Source organism: Rutidosis leptorrhynchoides, chromosome 7, assembly GCF_046630445.1.
Source record: "Rutidosis leptorrhynchoides isolate AG116_Rl617_1_P2 chromosome 7, CSIRO_AGI_Rlap_v1, whole genome shotgun sequence".
In the NCBI taxonomy this organism is placed as follows: Eukaryota; Viridiplantae; Streptophyta; class Magnoliopsida; order Asterales; family Asteraceae; genus Rutidosis; species Rutidosis leptorrhynchoides.
The window spans coordinates 242,769,853-242,779,021 of NC_092339.1; positions in this window are offsets into that span (position 1 = coordinate 242,769,853).

Sequence of the window (9,169 nt, forward strand, 5' to 3'; positions counted from 1 at the left end):
CTTCTGGTTTTAACACCACTAGCCAGATTACCAATAACTTGCTCGATAGGATGCTCTTTTGTCCATCTAGTGTTATGAACAGGTGAGCTTGTCGTAGAACACATAGTATCTTGATCATCAGCTGATTCGGAAGTATGAACAACAGTTGGAGACAGCTGTTCATTATTGGTGTAACCAGTATCAGCTTGTGATCCTTCAGAACCAGTAGACCTATGCTCAAGTTGTAAGACTTCAGTAGAGCCAGTAGGTCCACCTGGTTTAGACACAGATGGAACAGAGTGTTCCATCTCATCATCAGAGAACCCAGCAACATGAATAGGCGAGGGTTGTGCTGCTGGTTCTTCATCATCTAGAGCTGGCTGAGTAGGCTCTTCAAATAGTAGCTCTTTATCTTCATGATCAGAAGATGAAGAAGGAGCAGTTTCATCAAATGTAACATTAATGGATTCTTTAAAACAACCCCTTCTCTTGTTAAAAACCCTATATGCCTTTGACATGTTGGAATATCCTAAGAATACACCTTCATCAGCCTTGGCATCAAATTTGCCCAGCTGATCCCTATTATTGAGAATGTAACAGGGACTGCCAAATACATGAAGAAATGAAATTGATGGTCTTCTACCTTTGAGGACTTCATAAGCAGTTTTCTAATGTATTTTCACTATAAGAGATCTATTCTGGGTAAAACAAGCAGTATTCACAGCTTCTGTCCAATATGAATTTTTCAACCCAGACTCAGCTAACATAGATCTTGCTGCTTCAATGAGAGTTCTGTTTCTTCTTTCTGCAACACCATTTTGCTGAGGTGTTCTCATAGTAGAAAAGTTTTGTGAAATACCTTTGTCAGTACAAAATTCTTCTAAAGTTGCATTTCTGAATTCTGTACCATGATCACTTCTTAGCTGTTTCACCAGCTGCCCATTCAAAAGCTCCATTCGTTTGATAAAATTGATAATTTCATCAGCAGCTTCACTCTTTTGCTTCAAAAAGAATACCCAGGTGTATCTGGAATATTCATCAACAATAACCAGTGTATACTTCTTCCCACTACAGCTGGCCACATTAACAGGACCAAAAAGATCCATATGAAGTAAATGAAATGGTTTCTCAACAGATGAGATTTGCTTTGATTTGAATGAGGCATGGTGATGTTTTCCTTTTTCACAACCAGGACACAGTCTGTCCTTTACATAAGACATGGTGGGTAGCCCAGACACCAAACTTCTACTGGATAATTTGTTAATATCTTTGAAGTTGAGATGTGAGAGTCTCTTGTGCCATAACCATTTCAGGTTGTCTGCAGCCTTCGATAGAAACAAGTATCAGTTGTTGTGACAGCTGTGTTCATGTCAATTTGATACATGTTTTCATGACGTTTTGCAGTCAGCAGTGGCTTCCCTGTCTTATCAAAAATAGTGCCAATTTTCTTTCTGAATTGGACTATCTTGTTCTTGCTTGTCAGTTGGCTTATGCTGAGTAAATTATGTTTAAGCCCAACTACATATGCAACATTTGAGAATGTGACATTCCCATTAGTCAAAGTACCAAAACCCTTTGTGTAACCCAACGAATTATCTCCATACGAAACAACTGGACCATCCTTTTCTTGATAGTCCATTAGTAGGGACTTACATCCGGTCATATGTCTCTAACATCCACTATCGAGATACCAGATTTGCTTGTTTTGAATGCCCTGCACAGTAGCTAAGAGATTAGTTCTTTTTGGGAACCCATCCAAGGATGGGTTCTGGAAGGGTTATCTTTGATGATCTCTTCCTGTCTACTGGTTTGCTTGAAGAAGCATCAGCAGACGGGGTTGGGGTAAAAGGACACATGTTGGCTAAGTGAAACTTGCTGCCACATTTGTAGCATTTTCTCACATTTGATATCGGTGATGGGTCATATGTAGCGACCCCGACAAATCGTCAAGTGACGGCGTCGGCTACGTGGGTCCCATTACCTGATTATAAGTCTTTAAGATAACGTTTGACCAAAATATGTCGCCTTCATTTCAAAATAAAGATTGTTTCAAAGTTTACAAGAATTGTTCAACCAAAAGTTAAGTTACAACGTTATAAGTACGATTGAAATCTAGGCGACACGGTTTAAAGTAAAGTCAAAAGACGCTCCATGAAATGCATGTATACTCGACATCGGATGCAAGTATTAAATAGTGAGCGGAAGCATGTATCACATATCGTGCAAGACCTGAGAAAAACATAGAAATCTGTCAACGAAAACGTTGGTGAAATCATAGGTTTAAGTAAGTAAGTGAGTAAAGTAAAGTAAGCCGAACCACAAGGTTTGCAAAGTTGAAATAATAGTAATACATTCTAAAAGTTAATATTCACGAGCACCCAATTATCAAAGCTTAACGTTCCGTCCGTTGAATACCCCATCAATTAGTGCTAGAACAACACTGTTCCCGAAAATATATTTCATTCGTAAACGGTAGCGAACCGTTTGAATGAGGGTTTGTCAAACCCATATGGCCATATAACATAAGTTCTCACTTACACCCGGCAAGTGTAACTAATGATAATCGAATTGAGGATTTTTGTTCTAAACTCGTATGTAGAATGTTTGGTTTCCCGTTCTTGTGTTCACTTAGTTCAAAAGAATCGTTTATGTTTTCTCATCCCAAATATAAGTTCAAAAAGAGTAAAAGTGGGACTATGATCTCACCTTGTATGCACGAACCAAAAAGTACTTCGACAAGTAACGTGTGCAAAGAACAATGCTAGTCTTGACCTAAACAAATAGGTTGTATCAATAACGATAGTCACGAAGGGTAAAGATGTTCAATTAGTCCTATGGCTCGTTACGACTCGATTATATTAGCATGTGGATCAACTAGTCAAGTTTCATGCAAGATACAAGTAAATAGTCATGTTAGAAAGGTTGTATAAGTATTTGGTTAAGTTTGACAAAAAGTCAAACTTGGTCGGGTCAAAGTCAACGGAAAAGTCAACATGGTCGGGTCGGGTCTCGGACAAATTTTTTTATGCTAGTTATTCATATATAAGCATTTTAAAACAAGTTACATGTAAATTGGAGGTCTAGAACATGCCAAACATTTTTCGTCAAAAGGTCAAGCAAACAGCCAGTTTTAGGCAAACGGGACGGCGTCCCAAGTTGCTAGACGGCGTCCCAAAATGAAGGTTGGGACGGCGTCCTGATATCCTAGACGGCGTCCAGGTATTAGAAGTGGGACGGCGTCCTGAGTTTCTGGACGGCGTCCTGGTTGGTTTCCAGGCCCTGTTTGCTGCATTCCTCAAATGGACGAACCAAAACACAAACAATCACATTTTATGATCCGCAAACAATTAGAACATGTATTTTATATCATCGGAAAGCTCTTTCGACAAGGAACGCAACTAAGCACTTTTCATCAAGCAAAAACATCAATTACAATAACCGAAAACTCGTCAATTGATCAAGAAAGGTTTATTTTCAAAGTTTCAAGTTCGTAAAACGTATTTTATGATTCGGGAATCCAATTTACACATACGATATGCCGTTTCGAAGGTAATTAAGCATACATTGCATCTAAACACTTACTAACAACATTAACAAGCATTCAACGCATCAAAAGTCCATTTCAAAGTCTAACAAACCCTAACTGAAATTCACAAAAATCAATAATCGGGTTTTTGAAGTTTTCTTAATCAACCTACGCATCAAAACGAAGCTAGTGATACTAGTAACACAATTAAAACATGAACTTTAACAATCAAACAACATTTAATCTTCCAAAATGCAAGATTAAGCAAACCCATTTCAAATGTTCAAACTAGTTACTCAAAACAACAAATCGAGCAAGTAAATCATATATTCATGCTAGACACGAGCCATAGACACTAACTAACACCATTTCAAATCAAAAAAACACAAATTTAGAGAAATCTAGAGTTTTAGAAATGTTACCCAAACGAGATGAAGTTGGTATCAAATTGTAGAGGATGAAGAGAGGATTCCAAATATGTAATTTGTTTTGTTGTAAGCCTCCTAGATCGAATTTAGATGATGAATGATTGAATTGGGTGTTTGTGTGTGTGTTCTTGCTAGAGAGAAAGAGAGAGAGATGGAGGTGATTGAATGGTGGTGATTGGGGTGGACTAGTTGACCTAGTCAACTAGTTTGCCCCGTGTCAATTTTAGTCCCACGAGTTTAGAAGCGGGTGCGGGATTTAACCGATCGAATATTTTTAAAACGCAAGTTAACGAGAGGTGTTATAATTAAATGACGGAATTATTGTGAACGTTAGTCAACGGAAACTACGAATTTAAATAACGAAAGGTATTATAAAAAAAAAAAAAAGACGGGCGTTAAAATAATTTAACGGAAAAATGCGGGATGTTACATTATCCACACCTCAAAAGAAATTTCGTCCCGAAATTTAGTTAGAAATAATAGTCGATGTCTCTTACTCGAGACCTAGTGTAGTAACTCTACGAATGATTGAAGGTACTTTCTTGGACATTCCACGAATCCGGATAGTCGGGGTGTTACGTTGTATTAGGGCTTGGTTTTACGATCCACAAGTTCAGCCGGTTTTTCCTATGAGGAGGAGTTTGTCATCAATAGTTGGTGCATCTAGAAGGATTGCACGTTCCTGTTCCGCAGGACACGTTTCTAAGTTTGTTACACGAAATGTAAGGTAAACGGAAACTTAATTGAGTCGGAAGTTCTAAACGGTAGGAAGCGGTTCCAATACGCCCCAAGGTTTCAAAAGGTTCAATATTGCGGCTATAGCCTTTCTCGATTTCCCAAAATGGATTACACCTTTCCAAGGTGCGGTTTCTCAATATTACGCGGTTACACACTGGGATTGGTGAGGTTTTCATCTAAGTTTGGTATAACTCTTCTGGCGACTACGGATCGTCTCGAGCCCTCCTCGGATTTGAATGATTTCAATTGTTATTTCTTGATGGAGTTCAAATTTCGGTGGTTGATGCTTTGGTTAAATGAACAGGGGTATGACATTAGCGGTCATATAGGGTTTCGGAAAGTGCGCGTGAACACACGAGTGGTAACTACTGTTGTAAGAGTGATCTACTAAAGGTGACAATACGAGTTTGTGACATGTCTTTCCAAGACGTAAATCGTTCGTTTGCTCGGTTCGTCGGTTGTGGGAGATACGCGGTACATGTGTCTAAGCGGGTTCCCAAGGTTTCTTGTAACACTAGAAGTGAAACGAGTATTTCGATACAGGATAAATGACGAAGATACACCGTGTTGGTGTAGAATCTCTTAAGATATGTTTGAACAAGTCAGTTAGGGTTCGAAAAATGTTCGTTAGGACTATTCACCCTCGTGGCGAATACTAATGTAATATGAGGAATTTCTCTATCCATGGAGGAATGTTACAAGGAGTTTCTTTAAACGGAAATGCGAGCGATAAAGATAGGAGTGAAATGAGGACTTAGAATAGGATGAGCTTGCATCTCGAGGTTGCCATAACGCGCCTCTAGTTGTCGAAAATTGAAGTCTGGAAGAGAAACAAGATAGTACACATAATTGTATAGTTCGGGGTTGAATAATGGTTGGCCGATTATCAGAAACACAAGGACGTTAAGTCAAAGAAGAGTGAAGTATCGTTGGATTGTGTGCTATCTTAAATTCCAGTAATATCAGACGGTAACGGTGAAATAACATAGGTATGTAGTGTGGTACGTGATGACGAGAAAGTTGATCGGATCCACAATTTAGTATTCGAATTCTTCGCGCAAAATAACGAATTTTAGTTACATTGATTTTGAGTCGAGAGAGTATGCCTTTCGGCGTTCAAGTAGAAATATTTCCATGTTTGAGTTCCATCTAGTGCTATACGAATTTAGCTAGGGAGGTTGGTGTGAAGAATCACGCTCAAGGTTCGAACACGGAGAGGTTTAAAGTTTTCCCCTTAGTGGGTTAACGAGTTTAAAAGTCGGGTAACACGAGAAAAGTCAGAAATGAATCTTCGGTGATAACAGGCGAGATCTAAGATTTTACGAATACAAGTCTGAGTTGAGAGAGTTTCATGATTACGTGTGGCTTGATTTCGAGATTGATTGTAATGCCTTGACCATTAACATCATGGTCTAGAAAATTTGACTTCGTTTAACAGAAATTCTCACTAGGAGAATTTGGTATAGAGTTGCTCTTTTCTCAAAGTTCGAGCGTAAGATGATGATGTTGTTCGTTTGCCTTCTTTACTTGAATAAGTTAAGATGTCATCTATAAATATGATAACAGATTTGTCTAGATAAGTTGCATACGTGGTTTAGGAGGTTCATGAATACGGACGGAGTCCTAAATAAATTAAACGGTACTAAGAGGGATTTACAACTAACGTTGCGAGCTCGGAAAATGGCTTAGGAGACATCGTCTCCCTTAACCCCCAATTGATGATAACCGGAACGGAGGTCGTTTTGGAATGCACACGGGATTCATGCAAGTAATCAGGTGGTCATGGATACGAGGAAGAGGGTATCGGTTTTCAACCGAAAATTATTTAGTTCACAATAATCTATATCTAGTTGTAGGGAAACAATTTCTCCTTAACGAATAGGTTCTGAGCTCCCTAGTTCTATAGGTGTCAAGTCAATATTCTTAACGTATATCCTCCGATAGAATTTATAGACACACAATATCTTTCCGTTGGTCGCTTAAATTGCCTAAGTAGTATCTAAGGGAAAAAGGTGGAATGTAATGAGTACAAGTCAAAGTCTTGGTTGTAAAACGTCTAGCGGTAATTGAATCGAATAAGTATGAAACATACGGTTTGTTGTGAAGAAACGTACCCGTGACTAGTCCATCGTCGTCTCGGGCATCCTAGGCGTTGATGTTGAAAGTTCAACGGCGTGCGTTGGGGTTGATTTTCTTATTTGGGCATTCATTCCTAAAATGACCCGTTTGGCCACATTCGAAGCAAGCACCCGTTCTGTGTGCGTTGGGCATCTTTCGAGCGACGGGTCCTTGGCGCCGGTGGCGAAACCTGCCACATCCTTCAAAGTGATGCTTGTGGCATTCGTTACAAAAAGGTAGTTTTCCGGTATAGCCTTTCTTGTCGTTGGAGGCGAAAGGCTTCTTGGAGAGGTTGTTGTGGTTGTGGTTGCTTGATTGAGAGGCTTCCCATGTTCTTTTATTACCGCTCGATTGGTTCTCGACCATTGGTACCGGCGTTTCCGTTTCATTTGCCGTGTCTAAAGTATGGCGGGCCATTGTTAAAGCCTCTTGTAGGTTAGTGGGTTGAGATGTCATTACCTTGTGTTGAATGCTCTTAGGGAGGCCATCCATGTAAAGTTCGACTCTTAGGGATTCGGGAGTCATGAGATTTGGACACATCGAGACTAGTTCGGTAAACCGTTGATTATAAGCTTCGAGGTCATTTCCGACCGTTTTTAAATTCCTTAGACCCTGTTCGAGCCTTCGAGTCTCGTTGCGCGGGAAGTATTCGGTGATCATTCTTTCTCTTAATTCGGTCCAAGAGAGTGTGTGGGCTTTATCGCTTCCCACTAATTGTACATACGTGTTCCACCATGAGAGAGCAATACCGGTGAAAGTGAGGGTGGAAAACTTGACCTTATCTTGGTCTCGACAACCGCTTGTGTTAAAAACGGTCTCCATTTGTTCAAACCATCGGGTGAGAGTAACCGGTCCTCCGGTTCCATCGAAAGTGGAAGGATTGTACTTCATGAAAGCTTCATAGGAGCATCCCTCGTTTGAGTTTCCGGCTCCATTGTTGTTGTTGTTGTTGTTAGAAAAGTGATCGGCCACGGCCGTACCCACGGCGGTGGTTATCATTCGTTGAAGAGCTTGTTCTAGAGTTTCGAGAGGAGTATTGTGTTGACCTTGGTGAGCCATTGTTCCTTCATGAGACAAGAATATCGTTGGTTAGTATTTTCGACAATACTAACCGTGGCATGGAATAAGGATAGAGAGAAAATTTTCCTTGACTCGCCTTAAATTCTCTATGTCATAATGTCGGAACGTCCATGTGAATCACCGTAATATAATCCAGGAAATTATATTACCCTGATTCTCATGTGCATTTAACATTACTTCATAAAGTCAAGGTGGCGCATCAACAAAATTTATCAACTTAAGATCAAGATCGAATACGAGTTAGATATGATAGAAGAGTTCGAGTATAAATGCACAATTAGTCAAGTAATCCCTACTTCAGTCTATATGCCGGTTGTAGTCTAGATTCACCTATGTACCCTATGACTCGGGGTGGACACAAATGAACTCTAAATCCCTACAACCAAGGCTCTGATACCACTTGTAGCGACCCCGACAAATCGTCAAGTGACGGCGTCGGCTACGTGGGTCCCATTACCTGATTATAAGTCTTTAAGATAACGTTTGACCAAAATATGTCGCCTTCATTTCAAAATAAAGATTGTTTTAAAGTTTACAAGAATTGTTCAACCAAAAGTTAAGTTACAACGTTATAAGTACGATTGAAATCTAGGCGACACGGTTTAAAGTAAAGTCAAAAGACGCTCCATGAAATGCATGTATACTCGACATCGGATGCAAGTATTAAATAGTGAGCGGAAGCATGTATCACATATCGTGCAAGACCTGAGAAAAACATAGAAATCTGTCAACGAAAACGTTGGTGAAATCATAGGTTTAAGTAAGTAAGTGAGTAAAGTAAAGTAAGCCGAACCACAAGGTTTGCAAAGTTGAAATAATAGTAATACATTCTAAAAGTTAATATTCACGAGCACCCAATTATCAAAGCTTAACGTTCCGTCCATTGAATACCCCATCAATTAGTGCTAGAACAACACTGTTCCCGAAAATATATTTCATTCGTAAACGGTAGCGAACCGTTTGAATGAGGGTTTGTCAAACCCATATGGCCATATAACATAAGTTCTCGCTTACACCCGGCAAGTGTAACTAATGATAATCGAATTGAGGATTTTTGTTCTAAACTCGTATGTAGAATGTTTGTTTTCCCGTTCTTGTGTTCACTTAGTTCAAAAGAATCGTTTATGTTTTCTCATCCCAAATATAAGTTCAAAAAGAGTAAAAGTGGGACTATGATCTCACCTTGTATGCACGAACCAAAAAGTACTTCGACAAGTAACGTGTGCAAAGAACAATGCTAGTCTTGACCTAAACAAATAGGTTGTATCAATAACGATAGTCACGAAGGGTAAAGATGTTC